The sequence below is a fragment of the Oncorhynchus mykiss genome, chromosome 1 (assembly GCF_057628025.1).
Source record: "Oncorhynchus mykiss isolate SJ-2025 chromosome 1, ASM5762802v1, whole genome shotgun sequence".
Lineage (NCBI taxonomy): Eukaryota > Metazoa > Chordata > Actinopteri > Salmoniformes > Salmonidae > Oncorhynchus > Oncorhynchus mykiss.
Genome location: NC_143022.1, coordinates 78,650,791 through 78,672,962, shown reverse-complemented (window position 1 = coordinate 78,672,962; position 22,172 = coordinate 78,650,791). Strand labels below are relative to the sequence as shown.

General features: G+C 44.4%; 1 pseudogene; it reads right to left on the bottom strand.

Annotated features, from left to right (window-relative positions):
• Positions 1-253: 253 nt before the first annotated feature.
• On the bottom strand, positions 254-8,508 carry LOC149985651 (uncharacterized; annotated as a pseudogene).
• Positions 8,509-22,172: the final 13,664 nt, after the last annotated feature.

Sequence of the window (22,172 nt, the reverse complement as noted above, 5' to 3'; positions counted from 1 at the left end):
TCAAAAGTGAAACCCAGGCTACCTAAGTATGATTCTCAATCAGAGACAACTAACGACACCTGCCTCTGATTGAGAACCATACTAGGCTGAACTCAAAACCTCAGCATAGAAAAACACACATAGACTGTCCACCCCAACTCACGCCCTGACCATACTAAATAAAGACAAAACAAAGGAAATAAAGGTCAGAACGTGACAGTACCCCCCCCCCCCCACCCCCCAAAGGTGCGAACTCCGGCCGAAAAACCTGAACCTATAGGGGAGGGTCTGGGTGGGCGTCTGTCCGCGGTGTCGGCTCTGGCGCGGGACATGGACCCCACTTCACCACAGTTTTTGTCCGCCTCCTCAACCGCCCCCGTGGCCTCTTATGAGCGGCGACCCTTGCCGCCGACCTCCGACTGGGGACCCTAGCCATGGGTCCCGAACGGATGGGAGATTCCGGCAGCGCCGGACAGGCGGGAGACTACGGGAGCTCCGGAGTGAAGGGCGATTCTGGCATCGCCTGGCTGACTGACGGCTCTGGCAGCTCCTGGCTGGCTGACGGCTCTGGCAGCTCCTGGCTGGCTGACGGCTCTGGCAGCTCCTGGCTGACTGACGGCTCTGGCAGCTCCTGGCTGGCTGACGGCTCTGGCAGCTCCTGGCTGGCTGACGGCTCTGGCAGCTCCTGGCTGACTGACGGCTCTGGCAGCTCCTGGCTGGCTGACGGCTCTGGCAGCTCTTGGCTGACTGATGGCTCTGGCTGCTCCTGGCTGACTGACGGCTCTGGCAGCTCCTGGCTGGCTGACGGCTCTGGCGGCTCCTGGCTGACTGACGGCTCTGGCGGCTCCTGGCTTGCTGACGGCTCTGGCGGCTCCTGGCTGGCTGACGGCTCTGGCGGCTCCTGGCTGGCTGACGGCTCTGGCGGCTCCTGGCAGGCTGACGGCTCTGGCGTCTCCTGGCTGACTGCCGGCTCTGGCGGCTCCTGGCTGACTGGCGGCTCTGGCGGCTCCTGGCTGGCTGGCAGCTCTGGTGGCTCCTGGCTGACTGACGGCTCTGGCGGCTCAGGACAGACTGGCGGCTCTGGCGGCTCAGGACAGACTAGGGGCTCTGGCGGCTCAGAACAGACTGGCGGCTCTGGCGACTCAGGACAGACAGGAGACTCTGGCGGCTCAGGACAGACGGGAGACTCTGGCGGCTCAGGACAGATGGGAGACTCTGGCGGCTCAGGACAGACGGGAGACTCTGACAGCGCTGAGCAGGAGGAAGGCTCTGGCAGCACTGGACAGGCGGGAGCACCTGTAGGGAGAAAACGGAGAGACAGCCTGGTGCGGGGGGCTGCCACCGGAGGGCTGGTGCATGTAGGTGGCACGGGATCGGACCATGCAGGCGCTCTGGAGCTCTTGAGCACCGAGCCTACCCAACCTTACCTGGTTGAATGCTCCCCGTAGCCAGGCCAGTGCGGCGAGGTGGAATAGCCGCACTGGGCTGTGCTGGCGAACCGGGGACACCATGCGTAAGGCTGGTGCCATGTACGCCGGCCCGAGGAGACAAACTGCAGACCAGATGCGTAGATGGCTCGATGCCCACACTAGCCCGGCCAATCCGAGGAGCTGGAATGTACTGCACCGGGCTATGCACACGCACCGGGGACACCGTGCGCTCCACCGCGTAACACGGTGCCTGCCCAGTCCCTCTCGCTCTCCGGTAAGCACGGGCAGTTGGCGCAGGTCTCCTACCTGAACTCGCCACACTCCCCGTGTGCCCCTCCCAATAAATTTTGGGGGCTGCCTCTTGGGCTTCCAGCCACGCTGCCGAGCTAGCTCCTCATAATGCCGCCTCTCAGCTTTCGCTGCCTCCAGCTCTGCCTTGGGGTGGCAATATTCACCCGGCTGTACCCAGGGTCCCTTGCCGTCTAATATCTCTTCCCAAGTCCATCTCTCCAGGTATCGCTGCCTCTCCTGCTGCTGCTGCTCGTTACCACGCTGCTTGGTCTTTTCTTGGTGGGTGTTTCTGTAACGGCATTCTTCCTCCTCTTCTGAAGAGGAGACGCGAGAAGGATCGGAGGACCAATGCACAGTGTGGTAAGTGTCCATAATGTTTATTTAAAGACTTACTGTATACTGAACACTACAAAACAATAAATGTGAAACGAACGAAACCGAAACAGTACCATGTGGCAACAAACACTCACACGGAAACAAACACCCACAACTCAAAAGGGAAACCTAGGCTACCTAAGTATGATTCTCAATCAGAGACAACTAACGACACCTGCCTCTGATTGAGAACCATACTAGGCTGAACTCAAAACGCCAACATAGAAAAACACACATAGACTGCCCACCCCAACTCACGCCCTGACCATACTAAATAAAGACAAAACAAAGGAAATAAAGGTCAGAACGTGACACTTCCAAATGGACAATGACCCCAAGCATACTTCCAACGTTGTGGCAAAATGGCTTAAGGACAACAAAGTCAAGGTATTGGAGTGGCCATCACAAAGCCCTGATGCAATCCTATAGAAAATTGTGGGCAGACCTGAAAAAACGTGTGTGAGCAAGGTGGCCTACAAACCTGACTCAGTCACACCAGCTCTGTCAGGAGGAATGGGCCAATATTCACCCAACCTATTATGAGAAGCTTGTGGAAGTCTACCTGAACCGTTTGACCCGAGTTAAACAATTTAAATGCAATGCTACTAAATACTAATTGAGTGTATGTAAACTTCTGACCGACTTGGAATGTGATGAAAGAAATAACATCTGAAATAAATCATTCTCTCTGTCAGGAATTGTGAATAACTGAGTTTAAATGTATTTGGCTAAGGTGTATGTAAACTTCCGACTTCAACTGTATACAATACCATTTATAAATCTTGTCTCCATGCCGCTTTTACCAGACTACTTGTGTGCTCCTCTGTAACAAATTCATCGACAGTTGGACACATCAATAAATGACATTCAAAACTTAAGCTCAATCAGAAAACAACTCAGTGGACACTGATCAGTCACTAATACACTGATGTGGTGCATACCAGTGCATACCTCTCTGTCATCATGAATGCATCATAAATGATGGCTACCTCTGTCATCCCCAAGTTCTCACAGTTGACTATAGAACGATTTTGGGGTCAGTCATTTAACTTGAGGCTAAGACTTTATTCCCTAATATTACACTTTTCTACCATCTGAAAGCATATCACACACAAAGTCATGATGGGGGGTCAGGTTTTGTATGGTGGCAAGAATCCCCTTGGTTGATTTAGCCCTTTGTGTGTCTTGCATGTTCTGTAAGCTCCCTGTCTCAGTGCACTTAAAGAACTTCCTAACCGAGACAATTACCTGGTTATACCACGGTATCATTTTCTGTTTCTGCATAGAACTCGCTTCCTCTCTGGCTTGTTTCAAATCTCCAAAGCAATTCTAGCAGCTTCCTCCCCTCGCCCTACTTCCAACTTCCTCCCTTTCTACCCATGGGCCTTCGTTTTAAAATGGCAATTCATCCCGTTCGTCCGCTCGGCCACGTTAAACATCAATTTCCTCACCGAGCACACATTACGATCCAATAGAAGAAATACAATCTAAGCCATCTATTGTACGAACCTCTCCCTCCATCTTAGCACCACCACCACCTTCATCAGAGCATTTCTCCATCAAGCAACAAGGGAGTACAGCAATGCCATTTTACTTCCTCTTAAGTCGTTTTATACGTTCTGCAAAACAGTAACGATTCCAGGGGCCTTTGAATTTCTCCAAGTACCGCCCGGGTACATCAAATATGCATGAGGTGTTCAGTAAACAATGCCCAATGGTCTTATTCCTTTTAAATAAAACTATTTCCATGAGATGTAAGAGGACTTTAATATTGCCTTAAATATTAAAAGAGAGAACTGAGCCTCATCTATATTTCATTTATTGGGCCCGCATGTAAGGAGTCATCAATCTCCAAGAAATTACTGACATGTTCATTTCAAATAAAAAAGAGTCCACTTTATTCAGCGGTAATAGGGATTGCCTTCTTACAGTAGGAGCTGTAGATGGGTTCTGGAGTGCTGGAAATGGGAGATTTTTTATTCAGGATAGGATGTGATTTTTAACCTCTGTGTGGAGAAAATATACATGAAACACCTAAATAAAACATGCAGTTTTATCTCGCTGACACTTCATATAGGATTTATAAGACACCTTACTTAATAAGCAATATACAATACCTTCATGAACCCAACATGTAACTAGACTCTAACGAAACAATATCCGCTGTTCTGTAGTAAGATCATATCGATTTTTTTATGACAAACTCATTGTTCGATTATTTTGCGGTCATAATATTCTGTCACCAATGTACACATCATTACAGGGTTATTGGTCTCTGCCTGTTTGCCTCTGGGCTTGAAGTTTGTAATTACTGCCCAATAAACAAATGGTTCCAGTAATAGGGGACTGAGGGAATAGTCTGGGCCAAGGGCCCTACAGGCACCAATAGAGGATTACAATGAAGGGTATACACTTTTCAGCCCAAAACACCTCACCCTCAACAACGTGTCTGAACCCACATCCCGTCATGACTCCCCCGGTGGAATCACCCCTCTGAATTATTAATCTGGGAGTAGTGTTGATATATCGTCAGTCGTGTACGTACACAGCACCGGAAAATGAGGCTTACAGTAGGCCAGGATTTATAACAAAAGCTTGACATATGCTGCTAATTCACCTTGACAGTGCTGTCACTTCCTGCTTGGGGAAGAAACCATACTACATGTAGGGGGTGTCATGAGTTCAGCTCACCACCAGGCACTTCAAACCACATGTCACTGTGCCAACCCCTCGAAATGGATCAATATTTGTTCATCATTTCTATACACAAGTCTCAGTGTCAGCTAACTCGCCTCCCCGGACTCATTTGCATAGGTAGATTGAGACGCCGCGAGCATAACGAGAGGAAGAGAAACGAGATGGTGGTGGGGAGATGATGAATCGTCCTCCCACTCTGCCATAGCACCTCTGTAAATGTTTGATTCCTTTTGAATGGATTACCGTTGATTATGAATGGATTATGGGGTTTGGTGTCTAAATGCAGGCACCAGTCTGCTTCCTGTGATGGCCCCACGCCGTCCACCCATGATGACATGCCAACGACATGTTTACTGTAGCCTATGCAAAGTGAAGGGAGGGTCTTGCTTATTGATGCACAGTTGAGTCTCTGTTTATTAGACCTGTGATAGCGTTGCATTGCCTGTCATTTGCCTATGTGTTGTTGGACAATGTGTTGTTGAAATAAGCCAACCTACATGCAGTTTATTAGGTTCCCAAGGTTAACAGCCAATAATTGGAATTCATTCTGATAAACAGTATAATCAAATCGAGGATGGTTGAAATTAAGGATAAAATCCATAAACTGAATGACAAATTACAACATGTACAAAAGGAATCCAAATAAAATAATTTTCTAAGTTACAGTGGGAAATTGGATGGAATCTTGCTATGAAACGACTTGTAAAGTTTTATGGAATCCCTCCTCCTGTCTCTGGCTGATGTTCCGACTAGGATATTTAACGGGTTGTTGGGAATCTCATACCTGGATGGCCATAAATTGTCTGAGGCTGCCGTGGAGTGCGACTCCATTGCTTGTATGGCAATCAGACAAGTGATTATATGGGTAATGAAACACGTGCCTCCTCTAGGTGTCTGCCCCTTACATTGCTCGACTCTTTCCCCCTCTCTCTCCCCCTCTCAATCTCTCTCTCTTTTTCTGCTTAAGGCCCTGTGATGGATGGGGCGCAACTGTTGGGGTGAGTGGCAGCCCATCAGTTCTTATAGGCCCATTAGGGAGAGCGGGATGCTGGGTATAGGGGGCACGAGCTGTGGAATGCATAGCGGGCTGCCTGCCAGGCTAACACTCCCCCCTGTTCCCTCCCTACCCTCTTTTTCTCCATCCCACACCTCTAACCCCCTCCCTGAAAATCCGCCTTGCGTCTTGACAGCGCCGCCGTTGCGCTACATTCCCCCCAATCTGTTTTGTTTCCTGTTGTGACCTTTCATACAGTCAAATATATTAGCGTGCGCTGCGCTCTCATTAAAACAGTGCATTAACCAAAATACTCTTTAGAGTCTAAATGACAGCCAAAGGAACTAAAAGCTTATAGCCACGGGCAGTTTGGGAAACTTATCTCATGAATCAGAGAGCTAATGCTAGTGCAGCAAGCCCCGAGCACTGTGAGCGTATGGCAGGATCTCCATCCCTCTTACTCTCTCCACCCCCCCTCTCTCTTTTCCTCTCTCTTTCACTCTCATTCCACTTCTCTCTGATACCCTTTCATTTTGTTCCATTCCTTCTCTCTCTTTCCTCGTTACTCTCTTCCTGTACTTATGTTCATTTTAATTCTCTCTCCATGTCTATACCTCTCTCTTATTGCTCTTCCTCTTCCCCCTGTTCTCCTGTACCCATACTTCTATTGTCTCTCTCTGAGCCTCTCTTTACACTCACTGTTAGTCTCAGAGAAAGAGAGCAAGAATGAGAGAGAGAATGAGAGAGAGAGGGACAATGAGAGAGTGGGAGACACGGTAAAGCAAGTGAAGGCGAGAGAGAAAAGAGGGAAAAGCTCATTACTTTCCTCCTGATGGGAGAATATGAGTGAGGGGGCAATAATAAAGCTTGAATTTTTCAATACTGTTAAAAATGGGGTTCTGACAGCTCGCCGCCAATGCACGTGACAGGCCCAGACTACGCATGGTGAGCCACCGAATTAGTAATACCATATATCATAAAATCTAATTAAATCAAAGAGCAGAATGAAATTAGTTTTCTGTGACTCAAACTGCCGCAGAAAGAGCTCTATTAAATGAACTGGAGAGGAGGGATTAAATAATTCACAGTGAGGGATTTAGCATTTATAAAAAAATTGTGCACTTAATTGTCCATGCTATATTACAGATTTGGCCTTATGTTAACAATGGGCCTTAAGCACACGTACTGGCGCGTAGCATGCACTATTAGGGTCTACGTGGTCGACAAGGCTGAAAATAATGAGAGATATTAGACTATAATTATGGGTTCAGATTGCATTGAAGAACATACAGAACATGCACCAGAATGACAAAAGAACCAGCATCAAATGATTTGACAGTAAATCATAACATTGATAATAGTGATGAACAAGATTGATCGAAATTCTACCTATGATAGAAGTCTAGGTCTAGGGAAATATTAAGATCATTTTGAGTTAAAAAAAATAAGAAACAATTGATATAATCTAAGTGCTAGAGGGTCAAATTAGTGGATGGTACTCTATTTCATAAAATAAAATGTATTTTGCTACTATACCATGTGACCATTCAACCATTACAGTTAGTCCAAGGCCCCATACCCCCGTTCACCCCCTCTTCCCTCCATGGCATGAAAGCACCACAACTTTATTATTGTTGCTGTCAATACGTAATAATAAAATAACTTGGAAGGGAGAGAGTAGCATATCACACTTCTAACAAGAATATAGCAGATGCACGTTGAGTGAATATTGAGTTTTAAAACTTGTCTCGGCTTGATTTGTGGCCTTGTCAGTGCAAATATTTGTCAATGTCAAAGCGCCAAGCCTATACTGTCAGTCCAGCGGTCAGCTGGGGAGAGGGGAGGCATAACACAATGATCTGGCCCATAATGGGGAACCGTTGAGAGTGGCATGGGGTGATGAAGCACTGTTTAGTTACCACAGCCATATTTCTGCTGGGGGACGTTATTATAAAACACAGTGGTATTTTGTCAGATTTCAATCATGTCCCGGGTTATTTGTCACCCGGCGCGTATTGTTGGGTACGTCAGCGGTGAAATATTACCAGCCGTTGCTCCCCCTCAGGAGAGTCACAGACTTGTTTTAGTCTGGTGCTTTGGTTTTGACTCCCACCCAGTGACTATTTAGATTCACCTTCCCCTTTTTTCCTTTTAGTGTAATCATTTCCTTGAACTGCGGTGTGCGACTGCATTAATACCCCAGATCATTACAAGTCTTCTACTTTATATACATCTTCACAACAGGATAGGAGATCTGAGCTTGGGGCTTCTCTTTCAATCTCTTTATTCTCTCCTTCATTCTTTTTCTCTCCCTCTCATTGGTGGTGGGGACCCATCTTCCAGGGTAGTGCTGTGTCTCAGTGTGTGTCTTTGTTTGGGGTGAGGGACAGTGTCAAGTATCCTCCCAGAGGACACCGCAGGGGCTCAGAGTTTAATTTGCTCAGATAAAAAATGTACTGAGGACAGCCTTCAACCTAATATGACTGTATTGTCCAGCCTAATAGGCTGTGTAGAAGGAGAATAGAGGCCTTTATCCCTTCATCCACCCTCTTGCTAAGAGTATTGACACAGCAAGATTCTGTTAAGTTCAAGGAAGTCCAGGTGGGGGTGAAAACTGCTAGCACTCTACTCTTTCTGCCCCTCTGCACTTCCTGGAAGGGGATTTGAAGGCCTTTAGGGCTGCTCCTCCACCTACGTAGAATTACCTTTTCTTTTGTAGTAAACCAGGATCTCTTTGGTCATGGCTGCTTACAGATACACAGGCCTGATACACAGAAGTATTGTGTATTTGTCCAAGCACAAATTGTACTGTGACTCTTTGCATCTCAACCCAAAGAATAGAGTTATATTTATTTCCTGCAGTGACAAATAACATGACAGATGAAACCATATTAGCGTTTATTGTCTAATTTCTTCCATATTTCCACCAATGGTTTGAAGTTTCTGTTGCATTCCATCGAAATTCTAAGAATAGGCCTGACAACTGACATCATGACTATTAACATTGAAATCTCGTTTTCATTCTGCTCTGTCAACATCCTCTCATTTCATTTCATTGATTTCGATACAGCTCAATAACTATAATTTCAAATTATATTCGTTTTATTTCCTCATTGCCCTTGTGCTTGAACGTCAAGGCTACTACACAAACATAGAAAGGCACGTTCTGACACATTAGAATCACTCTCTGTTGTGTGCTCCATTAATTCAGACTGCTTCCAGGTAGTGATACTGCATCATGGGCCAATTTATCAACATGCAAATGACAACTGGCTGTTACTTCATCGCTAACTTCCTCCAACGGGTGGCAGAGGGACATGGGTGACATTGTGTTCCTTCACAACGGTGACCTTCCCCAACTGACTTGTTATTGGCTGTGTACCTCAACTGTATGTGTCCACAAACCATTTAACAAAATGCTTTTGGAAATGAACTGGAAATGGTAGCGCACAAAAAAAGATTTCTTGGTCCATGGTTCAGAGTGTTTAAACAATAGATGGCTTGGCTAAGGCTAAAACCACAAATGCAGGTGCACACACACAGAGCAAACCATTACAATGTGTCCATGTTACAGCCATTAGCATGCTGTCTAGAATTGTTCAATTGCAAAAGAAGAAACATTTCCATAATGCATGTTTTCCCTAGATGGTGTGAACAACCGTCACTCTGTGTAGGTATCCTGTTGGCAAATGTTTCAAACTGACCTTGGTAAAGGCTCTGTCTGCAAACCCAGCACAGTTATAGTAATAATGGGCTTTTACCTGTGTGTGAGGCTAGCTGATGTTTCCAAGCCAGACAGATGGCTTTTATAAGTATTAATATTAATGTGTGCCTGAGCTGAAGCCCATCACATCCATGCCCTGTGGCTCCGCGTATCCCAGCCATTATCACCCTCCTCGGGTCACAGAACCACGCTAACCCAGGACAGGGACATCTCTAGCCAGCTAGGTCAAACAGTCAGGGTTATTCAGATCAAATTACTCTTAAATCCTGGAATTCTCAACATGGCTAAATGCAAAGATGCAACGATTTAAAAAACTGTCTCTGAGGGTGTGTTTTTCACTTTACATGTGTGTGGATCTAACTCCAACCAAACATGCACATAAAGTATGCAAATGTGGCACACACTGCAAGGCCCAATTGTGTGCCACCCTATGGCACTCCCGATCACGGCCGGTTGTGATACAGCCCAGGATCGAACCAGGGTCTGTAGTGAAGCCTCTAGTACTGAGATGCAGTAGGCCTATGAAGTCCCCACAAACCAAAATTGGTTCTGTGAAAATTCCCAGAACATTCGTTAGGTTCTAGAAAGTGTTCTCATAACACAAAAAAACTGTCAAGTTGTGCAAATGATTATATAATGTTTGTGCAAGAAAGTTCCCAGAACACATTTAATCTGCTCTTTAAAGGTTCCTAGAATGTTTCTTCAGGTTGTGGGAACATTGTAGGGATGTGACAAGAGGTAGGTTCCCAAACACTAAAACTGTCCAGTTGTGCCACATTCAGATGGTGTTTGTATCAGGGTGCACAAAACATTCCTTTGACGTTGCAAGAATGTTGACAGAACAGCCTATTCCGAGACATAGATGGTTCTCTCTTCTACTGCAAAGATGGAACCAACAGGACTCTGAACCGCCAAGCCATAAGACTGCTAAATAGTTAGTTAAATAGTTAACCAAATAGCTACCCGGACTATCTGCGTGAATCCTTTTAGAATACAAAAGAAATGACTCATCACATACGCTGCTGCTACTGTTTATTATCTGTCCTTTTGCCTAGTGACTTTATTCCTAGATACGTGCACCTCAATACCTCAATTACCTCATACCTCTGCACATTGACTCGATACTGGAACCCTGTGTATATAGCCACGTTAACGTTACTCATTGTACTATCACATGTTATTACTTTTCTATTATTTCTCAATTTTCTCTCTCTGCATTGTTGGGAAGTAAGCATTTCACTGTTAGTCTACACCTGTTGTTTACAAAGCGTGTGACAAATAACATTTGATTTGATTTAAAGGTTCCCAGAACATGTAATTAGGTTGTGGGAACAGTGTGGGTGTATTACAAGTGACAGGTTCCCAAAGCACAAAATATGCTCAGTTGTGATGACATTCATACAATGTTTAAACTAGCTTGCACGGGACATTCCCGTAATGTTGTAAGAATGTTGACAGACACCTGGTCTGAGTTCTTTAAAGGTTCCCAGCACATTTCATTAAGTTATGGGAGTTGTCCAGGATGTTGCAAGAGTATTCTTTTGATATTCGCTTATTGTACTTAAGAGGTGGCACAGAGCAATCCCACAATGTTCCACAATATCCAAATAAGTTTGTTTGAATGACTATCGTAGCATATTGGTTTTTTACTTTAACATAATATTCCATTGATGTTGTCACAATGTCTTGGTCTCAGTACATTTTGAAAATGCTATATTTAAGTTGCACTTAATATTACCACAACAATCTCAGCAAGCATATTTATTTTCCCATAAACATTTCCCCATTATGCTTCTCTCCAGATCTAAGTCATAATTGAGGATTGCATTGTAGGCTTACTACAAGGTGATATAGACACATGGCATTTCATTTGTAGGACATTTGAGCAGCATTCAATTACACAAACCACAACCATATTTTTGACACGGCATATGTTGACAATCTGCACATGCAGGGTTTTAAACAGTGACGCTCAGATCTATAGACGGATCATTAACCCTCTGCGCCACCAGGGGATGGCTGTGGTACTGAGGGTTTGTTTCAGGCTATATACTGTAGATAGGGTCAGACATGATCAATCAGGACACAGTTTTCTGAGTCACTAAAAATGTGTCATATGCTGTGTACTTGTAACACTGTGTTTTATGATTTTCTGTCTTCATCACGTGTTGAAAGTCTTTTGAAAATGTGATTTTCGTTGGATAGATATTTATAAAGCTTCCTTTAATGAAATAACTTATGTTCCGCACAACTTTATTATGGGTGATTCAGTACACATCACTGAATTCTGTTTTTAAAAAATAGGTTGACCTTCTTTGAAGTCTCATAAATCGATACCGCATGGCTCTCTTCTTGTTTATACTGCTCTTTTACAAAAAAATTCTACTGTACCTAACATCGTTAATTACATTTAGATGTACGAGTTACCATACCCAGTCTCAGGGACGGCTAACTCTGGAAAGTCCTTCGGTCTCTACTCTCTACAGAGTTAGGTAAATCAGCTTTTTGGTTTTTTTCCACCTTATTTGTGGAATAATCTCCAAAACTCTCTAAAACTGGATGAATGCGTGCCTCTAAGGCATTTCATATTGAGGACCTTTCTAATGAAGAATACGTTTTGTTTTGTTTTCATATTGTATTGTGTATATTTTTGCAATTACAGGACTCATCTGTAAAAGAGAGCTTGGTACTAGAAGGTTCTATCTGCATTTTTGTCAAATGTATTTATAGACAGCCCTTTTCTGTTCAATGTTCTTTACCTATAAAGTACTTTAAATACCCCAATTTGTGTTGTTAAGTTCAAAATAATACAGAAATTGCTGACACAATTCAGAATAATAAGAGTTCAGGAACTTTAAAACCAATTATCTCAGAATCATCTTTTTCCAGATAGAACCAAGCTCTCCATTGGTTTCAGCATGACTCCCTGTCAAAATAAAGGTTGAATAAATGGCATCGCTATAATGAATCATTTCCCATTAATCCAGTCTCCAGGTCCAAAGGCTAGTATTGATGATGACATTAACCATGGCCCATGAAATCAATCAGTCAATCGCCATCCAGAGGGATATTGCATGTATATGTCTGGGATCTTGTGTGTGCAATGCTCTGGGGTGAATCTCCAATGGCCTATCAATGTTTATTGCTTTTTATGGGGAAAGCACCAAAGCATTGTTTACATGAAAATAAGCATGTATATCATGTAGACTGCAGTGTTCAGCCACATTCAACGCTCGTGCAAACACACACAGTGCCATAATAGTGCAACAATAGATAGCTAGTGGTCATTAAAAGAAAGATAAGAACATTTTTCAATACCCGAGATTGTGGCTGGCAAATGTGCCAATAAGCCTGGAATCAACCCAACTCCTGATTGGGTTGATGAAACGGCCCACCTCAACAAAACCACAACAATGGACAAAAGTAAACAGAAATCAAATTAAGCAGTAGCGATATGAAACTGCAAGGGAAATTCACTTCTCTATGGCCTTTCAATACTGCACCCAGTCTTCACGCGATTTATATCCAATCACAAATAATGTTTATCACCCCCAGATCTCTCCTGCTTATCTAAACGCCATAGTATTTGGGATTAAGGGAGTGTTTTGATAGGCAATGAGGCCTGGGCAGTGGGCACATGGCCAAGCAAATTAAGGCCATTTTATATTTTACTATATAACCAAGTAACATGCACCCATGAGAAGTTACAATCAAGTTTAACGTTCAGCTCTTTCATATAAACTACTAACGGCTATTCATTCAGACTGAACCTTGATCTGGAGCTCTATTTACTTGCAGGTTTTCAATGGTTTATTCTAGCACACTGGGCACTCAACATTATAGGTCTTCAACAAAGATTCCCCCCAGAACCTCCCGATCAGGTATACGGTAGGCAGAAAAAAGGAGAAGCAGCTCTCTCAATATGAACTCTTTCAACTGACAGGTTTGATCTCACTGAAAGGAGACTAGCTATAGCACTTGAACAAAGTAATTTGGTACAATGCTTATGAGTTCAAAAGGACTATCAAATTTCATGTAAAATAAGCTTTCATGCAGGAGTCGATACTAATATTTTATGTCTAATTTGGGGAGGGAAATATGTATTTCCTGCTCCCCAGAAAACTTGATTTGTGTGACTGAGCGCCATGATGATATCACTTGCCGGGTCTGAGGATAAAATGTCGCTTAGTATAATGTGATTGCCCTTAAGGTACGAGGAGGTGAATTATATTCTGTGATTTATATTCTGGAAATTAATGACTCACTCATTTTCTAATTTAATACCATCTTCAATGGAACAATGTTCACTCTGAGCCAAATTGGCGAATAATGTTACTAATTCAAATGCAGATGTAATTTCAATTCAGGTTGCGGTCGCTTGTGATGGACGAGTCCCTGATGGATCGTTGCCACTCCTATCTCCCCGTCTCCACAATTCTACTGCAGTTGTGATAATAACCTAGGCAATAAAGGAAGGAGAGAGCGTACTGCATGTTCCACTCCTCGCGGCCTTACTCGTCTGGTACTTCATTTAATAGTATTTCTGTTCTTTACTGTGTCATTGTAAAGCCACCATCGTACTGTAGGTGAAAAGGAAAATACATTGGCTATACGTAGTTGTCGATATATAGATCCACGTAACAGAGACTCTTTATAACATGCGTAATTACTGCGGCCTTCTGAAATACAAAAAAAGTCCTGGGGATAAAACTGCTGGTAGGGAGTTGATTGAACGCAGGGTAAATGTCAAGCTAATTAAGTGGCAGCGAGGGTTAAAAGCAACGTTAAATCCTCCCGCTGAGTGGTGACATCCAAACCAGAGAGACGGAGAGAGAGAGAAGATGCACACTATATAAATGAATCAGCCAATGCGAATCTACCAATCTCGCTTGTCATTTCCCGTTTATTTACGATGATGAACCAGTTAAGAGATATGACCTCACTACGACTGCTCTGCTCTTCCTGTGGGCTAATGTGTATTTTATAATACATATCCATCACATAATTGGACATAATGGAAGAAACTACATTTACTGTATTACTGCCTCTTTCAGAGCTAGTTGAATGACTTCGTGCCCGACTAAAGAGCACACCCTCACTCATTGCTAGCTACACAGCTCTTTGTCTTTCCAGAGGGCCTACCAAACCAGTAGTCCTGCAGAGCCACTGAAGATGGAGGGATGAAGAGGTAAAAGAGTGTGCACCTGATCCCTCTTTACCCTGCCATTAACACTCCACATTGTCCTGGAGATTGGAAAGGAAGTCTATAGCTTTCCTCAGTCCTGTTCTCTCCATCAGTGCACCGAGCATCCAGTGGAGGGCATTGGGGCATTGTGCAGGTCATTTATTCACAGTTCACCCCCCTCCCCCATCCTAGTGAAGTCTCTGGAGTGGGCAGAGGTGGAGGTCTCAGACTCTCTGGCGTGTGGCCCCTCTCCAGACCCTAATGATCTGCTGGGCTTAACGGCCCCTGAGCAGAAGGGCCCCACACTCCCCGGGCCTCCTCTTTACGCTCAGACCCGCCACTTGAGGACGAAAAGACCTGAAAGGGAGGATTACTTTCTCACCTTTTTGTTCTCCCTCCCTCCCTCTCGTAGAAGCCAATAGAGCTGCCTGCCAAGGTCTGGAGGTCTGAGAGGGATGACTGGAGCAAAAGGTTAAAGCAACAATGTGCTCAGTCCCAGTGAGCTGCTTGTGTGGTTCAAAATCAAATTGACTAGAATACAGTTTATACATTTGGAATTAATAAAACAGTATGTAAATATTATTAGTGACCAGTGTTCCATTATTAAAGGGACCAGTGTTCCATTATTAAAGGGACCAGTGTTCCATTATTAAAGGGACCAGTGTTCCATGTCTATGTACATAGGGCAGCAGCCTCTAAGGAGTAGGGTTAAGTAACTGGGTGGTAGCCGACTAGTGACTAAGTTCAGGGTAGGGTACTGGGTGGAGGCTGGCTAGTGATGGCTATTTAACAGTCTGATGGTCTTCAGATAGAAGCTGTTTTTCAGTCTGTCCCAGGTTTGATGTACCATTGTGCTGCTTGTGTGGTCTGCTTGTGTGGTTGTGTATGTGTGTGCGTGTGCATGCTCACGGGTGTTTGTGAGTAGTACCAAGCCTGCTTGAATGAAAGACTGAACATGTTTGCAAGGTGTCAAGGGTCGCTAGACTGTTTATACCTCTCAAAGGACACCTGTTCATTAATCTAGTGTAGGTTGAGGCTAATCGAAGAGATGAGATTCATATTAACCCTCACAAAGAGAACCATGAATATTGAAGGGGATAACAAGAAACTACATGGTATATTATACCCTACATGGTATATTTAAGCAATAAGGCACGATGGGGTGTGGTATATGGCCAATATACCACAACTAAGGGCTGTTCTTATGCACAAAGCAACGCAGAGTGCCTGTATACAACCATTATCCATGGTATATTAGCCATATATCACAAAACCCAGAGGTGCCTTATCGCTATTGTAAACTACTTATCAAATTAATTAGAACAGTAAAGTGCTTTTTTTTGTCATACCTGTCTGTGGTATACAGTCCGATATACCACGGCGTTCAGCCAATCAGCATTCAGTGCTTGAATCACCAGGTTTATAATACAGTATATGTTACAATCTACACAATATATATTACAAGCTTGAAATAGTAGTGCATACAGTAGTGCATACAAACCAAAGCTAATAAATGAAGTCCTCTGAGTGTAACAAACATTCTTATCTAGAGGATAGATTTGATTCCTGCACAGAAACCAAACTACCTTTATAAAATGATGAAGGACTTTTTAAAAGATCTAAATTCCAATTGCTTTCTCAGTTACCGAAGGTAAGATCATAAAGGTATGATGTCTTTGCACTGCAACCCCTAATAGTGCTAGAGAATGACAGGTGTACGAATGAGGCCTTCTCTTTTCCTAAGCACGGCAAACCGTGGCCATTCACCATGCATTGTTTTTAGCGTAATAGCTCCATTTACAAAACGTTGTCAGAATTAATGCGGGACAAATGTGGCGGTAACCGAGCCAACTAATTTTTGCTCATTCGCCTTGAATTATTAATAGCTGAGAAATATACCATATGCTCTCGGAGGAGCTACATACATTCATTTTATACGAAATTGACGCTGTTTGGTGAAAAGTATAAGTAGCTTAACTGCTCTTTTCAAAAGCGGTGACTTATATAGGAGCTTTAATCACGTATAAATCAACCCATGTAATTACACTTCCAGCTGCTGCCCTCCTAAGCCGAAACTGGAGGCTCTTAGCCGTGGCACAGGGGCCGTCATCACCTGAATTACTTTTAATCAACTATCATTAGTTTTCACTCCTCAGTTCACATTATTATGAGTTAGTGAGAGGGAGAATAGTCCTCTATAGGGAAACAGATTACACTGCAAATGGAGCAAAGGAGGGGAATGTGTGTGTGAGTATGTGTGTGTGTGTGTGAGTGAGAGAGAGAGAGAGAGAGAGAGAGAGAGAGAGAGAGAGAGAAGGAAAGAAAGAAAGAGAGAGAGAGAGCGAGCATATGTGTGCATGAGTGTGTAGTACAGAAAGCTTGAGAGGGAGAGACCAAGATAATGATTTCTATTGTATACTGTCCAACCATTCTCTGCTCAAGCTTTACATCCAATAATATTCAGGAGAACATACATATTTTTGAGTATTATTTCAACCTATTATGTTAGATGTTTTGGACCTGCTTACACTTATAGCTTGCCCTTCATTGGGTGGTGGATGCAATAAAGGCACCCTTTAAACTCCACCATACGGAGCTAATGTTGCTGAGGTCAGTCATGTTAAATAGACAATAAACACAAGTATTAGCCGATTGAACAGAGGGCTAATATAGTAGCATAAACATTTGAATATAAACATTTGAATATATCTTGAATATATTTACGCTACTGCTACTCTCTGTTCATCATATATACTTAGTCACTTTAACCATATCGACATGTACATGATACCTGTATGTAGCCTCGCTACTGTTATTTTTCACTGTCTTTTTACTGTTCTTTATACTTCTTTACTTACCTATTGTTCACCTAATACATTTTTTGCACTGTTGGTTAGAGCCTGTAAGTAAGCATTTCACTGTAAGGTCTACACCTGTTGTATTCGGCGCACGTGACAAATAAACTTTGATTTGATATCTACACTCTTAGAAAAAGGTGCTATCTAGAATTGAAAAGGGTTCTTCGGCTGTCCTCATAGGATAACCCTTTAATAAAGAACCCATTTTCCCCGTAGGATAACCCTTTAATAAAGAGCCACTTTTCCCCATAGGAGAACCCTTTTTGGTTGCAGGTCCAACTCTTTTGGGTTCCTGTGAACCCACAGAGGGTTCTACATGGAACCAAAAGGATTTGTACCAAAAAGTGTTGGTCCCATGTTTTATGAGCTGAAATAAAATACATTTTCCACATTCACAAAAAGCTTGTTTCTCTCAAATTGTGTGATAGTCCAGATACATACAGTAAAGCCTTAAGTATAAGAGGCTCCACCTGGTTCTACTGTATACGGATGAAGAGAAAAGACACCACCTTACTACCTTAAAGCTGTATTCACAGCTGTGGATGAGTCAGATCTGGGACCTTGTGTGTTGATATGACACATCATCACTGATAATCTAACATGATTACAGTGCTTTATCTGTGAGAATAGTGAAACTGTAGGGAATGCCAGATACTGAAGACAATTGCTAATTAGCATAACACACAGTGCATTCGGAAATAATTAAAACCCCTTGTCTTTTTCCACATTTTGTTACGTTACAGCCTTATTCTAAAATGTATTCAATTGTTTTTTTCTCTCCTCAGTTTCCACACAATACCCCATAATGACATCACAATACCCCATTCCCCATAATAACCCCCGACCCCTCCCTGTCTCAGCCTCCAGTATTTATGCTGCAGTAGTTTATGTGTCGGGGGGATAGGGTCAGTCTGTTATATCTGGAGTATTTCTCCTGTCTTATCCGGTGTCCTGTGTGAATTTAAGTATGCTCTCTCTAATTCACTCTCTCTTTCTTTCTCTCTTTCTCTTTCTTTCTTGAGCCCTAGGACCATGCCTCGGGACTACCTGGCCTGATGACTCCTTGCTGTCCCCAGTCCACCTGGCCGTGCTGCTGCTCCAGTTTCAACTGTTCTGCCTGCGGCTATGGAACCCTGACCTGTTTAACGGACATGCTACCTGTCCCAGACCTGCTGTTTTCAACTCTCTAGAGACAGCAGGAGCGGTAGAGATGCTCAATGATCGGCTATGAAAAGCCAACTGACATTTATTCCTGAGGTGCTGACCTGTTGCACCCTCAACAACCACTGTGTTTATTATTATTTGACCCTGCTGGTTATCCATGAACATTTGAACATCTTGGCCATGTTCTGTTAAGATCTCCACCCGGCACAGCCTGATTCCTCTCTAGGTTTCCTCATAAGTTCTGGTCTTTCTAGGGAGTTTTTCCTAGCCACCGTGCTTCTACACCTGCATTGCTTGCTGTTTGGGGTTTTAGGCTGTGTTTCTGTACATCACTTTGAGATATCAGCTGATGTAAGAAGAGCTTTCTAAATCAAGTTGATTGGATTTGATAATGACATCACAATACCCCATAATGTCAAAGCAATAACAGGTTTTTACAACTCTGACTGTCTGGTACAGTATGTTGATTATTATGCTTTATCCCTGTCAAATAAAATGAAAATAGTGACATGTTTGGTCTCAAACCAACCAGCAACTAATAGTTACTTAATAATTACAATATAAATCCTATGTCATTTTCAGGAACCTTACTTCTCCATTTTACCAAATGAAAATAAGGTGAACATACACCTAAGGCTAGTAAAGTAGACATTGGGGAAGACAGTACGGAAAACTCCATGTAAACAGCAACATGGAAATGACCCGCTGCCACAGTCAAAAGCGGTTCATATTAATCCCACAACCAAAAGAGGAAGATGCTTAGAAGAACAATCCCCAGTTTGTTTCAGCCCAGAACAGTCGCCGCTTTCAGCCGGCTGTCAAGCGCCATTCAAGAACCAGATTAAGGGTTTTCGTGTTGAAGAAAGTGGCTACTTTCCTGGTGTATAACGCCGTAAACATTTCACAGTAATGCCATAGGCTTTGCATACATAAACTCCATTTGTTTAGAAGGGCTAAAAATGATGCAAAGCAACACGGCTCTATATGGTCTCTTTAAACAACATTTACCTGGTGGTCCAACAACAGTGGGTGTGTTTACAGGAGATAAATCTCTAGCGAAAAAAATCCTGTGGTTAGGAAAATGGTATTGAAATGTACTTTCAAGATAGCTGTGGTACCTAGACGGTTATCATCACAGTCCATTGTTAGATGACAAACTAGATCAGTTATCATTTACATCTGTGGTTCACACAAGGAAATAGACATATTCTTCATGCAAAATGGTACACAACTACACAACTTAGAAAGTCACTGTCTGGTAACAGTAAATGTTAGAACATGTTAATTATTATGACAGACTAGACCTGTCACTGGTCTAGAGAGGACTAGGCAGTCAAAGGTTTAGAACTACTGAGTTTATTTAAGCACCACAGATCAAAGCGGGACGAAACCCAAACGCTGTTGTACTCAAAATATATCTTCTTGAACAAAAAGGCACAGGGCAAACCCAAAGTGTGAAATATAAAGTACTTAGGAAATAGTAGGAGAGATTCTTCTCAAGAAAACAAGTAACATTTGCAATGACCATCAAAGACAAATGGGAGTATATATACAGTGATAGAGTATGGGATTGGAACCAGGTGTGTGTAATGATGACTAGACATGTCTGGGGTTGATGAGTGAACGGTGTTTTCCAGCAGTAGGTTTGGCAGCAGCTAGAAGGCTGCTGACCTTGGGGACGACACCGGAGACGCGGTGCAGGTCGGTTGGGACGACGCCTTTAGAAGTCCCGAATGAGAGAACGAGCCAGGATGTCCCTCACCGGAACCCAGCACCGCTCTTCGTGACCGTATCCTTCCCAATCAACAAGGTACTGGAAAAGCCCCCCACGGCGCCGTGAGTCCAACAGGCTGCGGACGGAGTGTGCCGGGGCCCCATCGGAGTCCAAGAGAGGGGGAGGTGTGTTGTGGGGTCGAGCACTAGCCAAGAGACCAGCTGCCACCGGCCTGAGGAGAGATACTACATGAAATGAGGTTGAGATACGGAAATTGACGAGGAGCTGTAATCTGTACGTCACCTCATTGACTCTCCTCAGGACTTTAAACGGCCCCACAAACCACAGGCTCACTTTCGGCAGGGCAGGCAGAGGGGCAGGTTCTTCATAGAAAGCCAGACCCTGTAACCGGTGTGAAATGGACGACATGCTAGAGACGGGTGTGCGCAGTGTTCCAAACCTCCTCGCTACGCTGGAACCAATCGTCCACCTCCGGTGCCAGTGCCGTCTTATAGCCAAGAACACACTGAAAGGGTGTGAGGTTAGTGAAGGAGTGACAGAGGGAGTTTTGTGCATATTCAGTCCAAGGCAGGAATGCAGCCCACTCCCCTGGCCAGTCCTGACAGTAACTACGAAGGTACCTACCCAGTTCGTGGTTTACCCTTTCCACCTGCCCATTTGATTTGGGATGGTACCCGGAGGTGAGGCTGACCGTGATCCCTAGCCGTTCCATGAAGGCCTTCCAGACATGGGAGGTGAACTGTGGACCACGGTCAGACACGATGTCCTCTGGGATCCCTTGCCGGCAGACGTGAGAGTAGAGAGCCTCAGAGGTCTGCAGGGCCGTAGGGAGACCAGGCAGAGAAATCAAATGACAGGCTTTGGAAAACTGGTCCACAACGACCAGGATTGTGATGTGCCCCTCTGAGGTGGGGAAGGTTTGTGACAAAGTTCACGGAGAGAAGGAACCAGGGTCTTTGTGGAACCGGCAGTGGGTGGAGTTTACCATAGGGGAGGTGTCTAGATGTCTTGATCTGTTCGCAGGTGGAGCAGGGGGAGAAGCAAACCCGGATGTCCGGGGCCACCAGTACTTTGCGGAGAGACATTCGATAGTACGGGCTATACCTGAGTGCCCCGACGCAAGTGCTATGTGTGCCCAGGCGAGGAGATGGTCCCGCACATCAGAGGGCAAGTAGATACGCCCCTCGGGACAGTGGGCAGGTGAGGGCTTGATGCATGTCTGCGTCTACATTCCACACGACAGGAGCCACAATGCAGGACAGTCGAATAATGGGTGTCACTTTCTCCCTTCGATCATCTGTGTCATGCACCCGGGACAACACATCGGCCTTAACATTCTTTGATCCCGGCCGGTAAGAGAGGGCAAAGTCAAACCTGCCGAAGAATAGGGCCCACCTGGCCTGGCAAGTTCCTGTGGTCCGTCCAGACAAGGAATGGGTGTATAGCACCCTCCAGCCAGTGCCTCCATGCTTTCAGCGCCTTATTGATGGCCAACAACTCACGGTCCCCCACATCGTAATTCCATTCCAAGGGAGACAGTACCCGTGAGTAGAAGGTCCATGGGTGGAGTTTAGGTGGCAATCCAGGGGGAGAGAACAGCACCTTCTCCAAGCTCGGACACATCCACCTCTGGAATGAAGGGCAGAGACGGGTCAGGGTGAGCCAGAACAGGTGCCTTAGTAAAACGTTCCTTGAGCACATGGAAAGCTTCGTTGGCCTCCCCAGTCCAGCTCAGCTGTC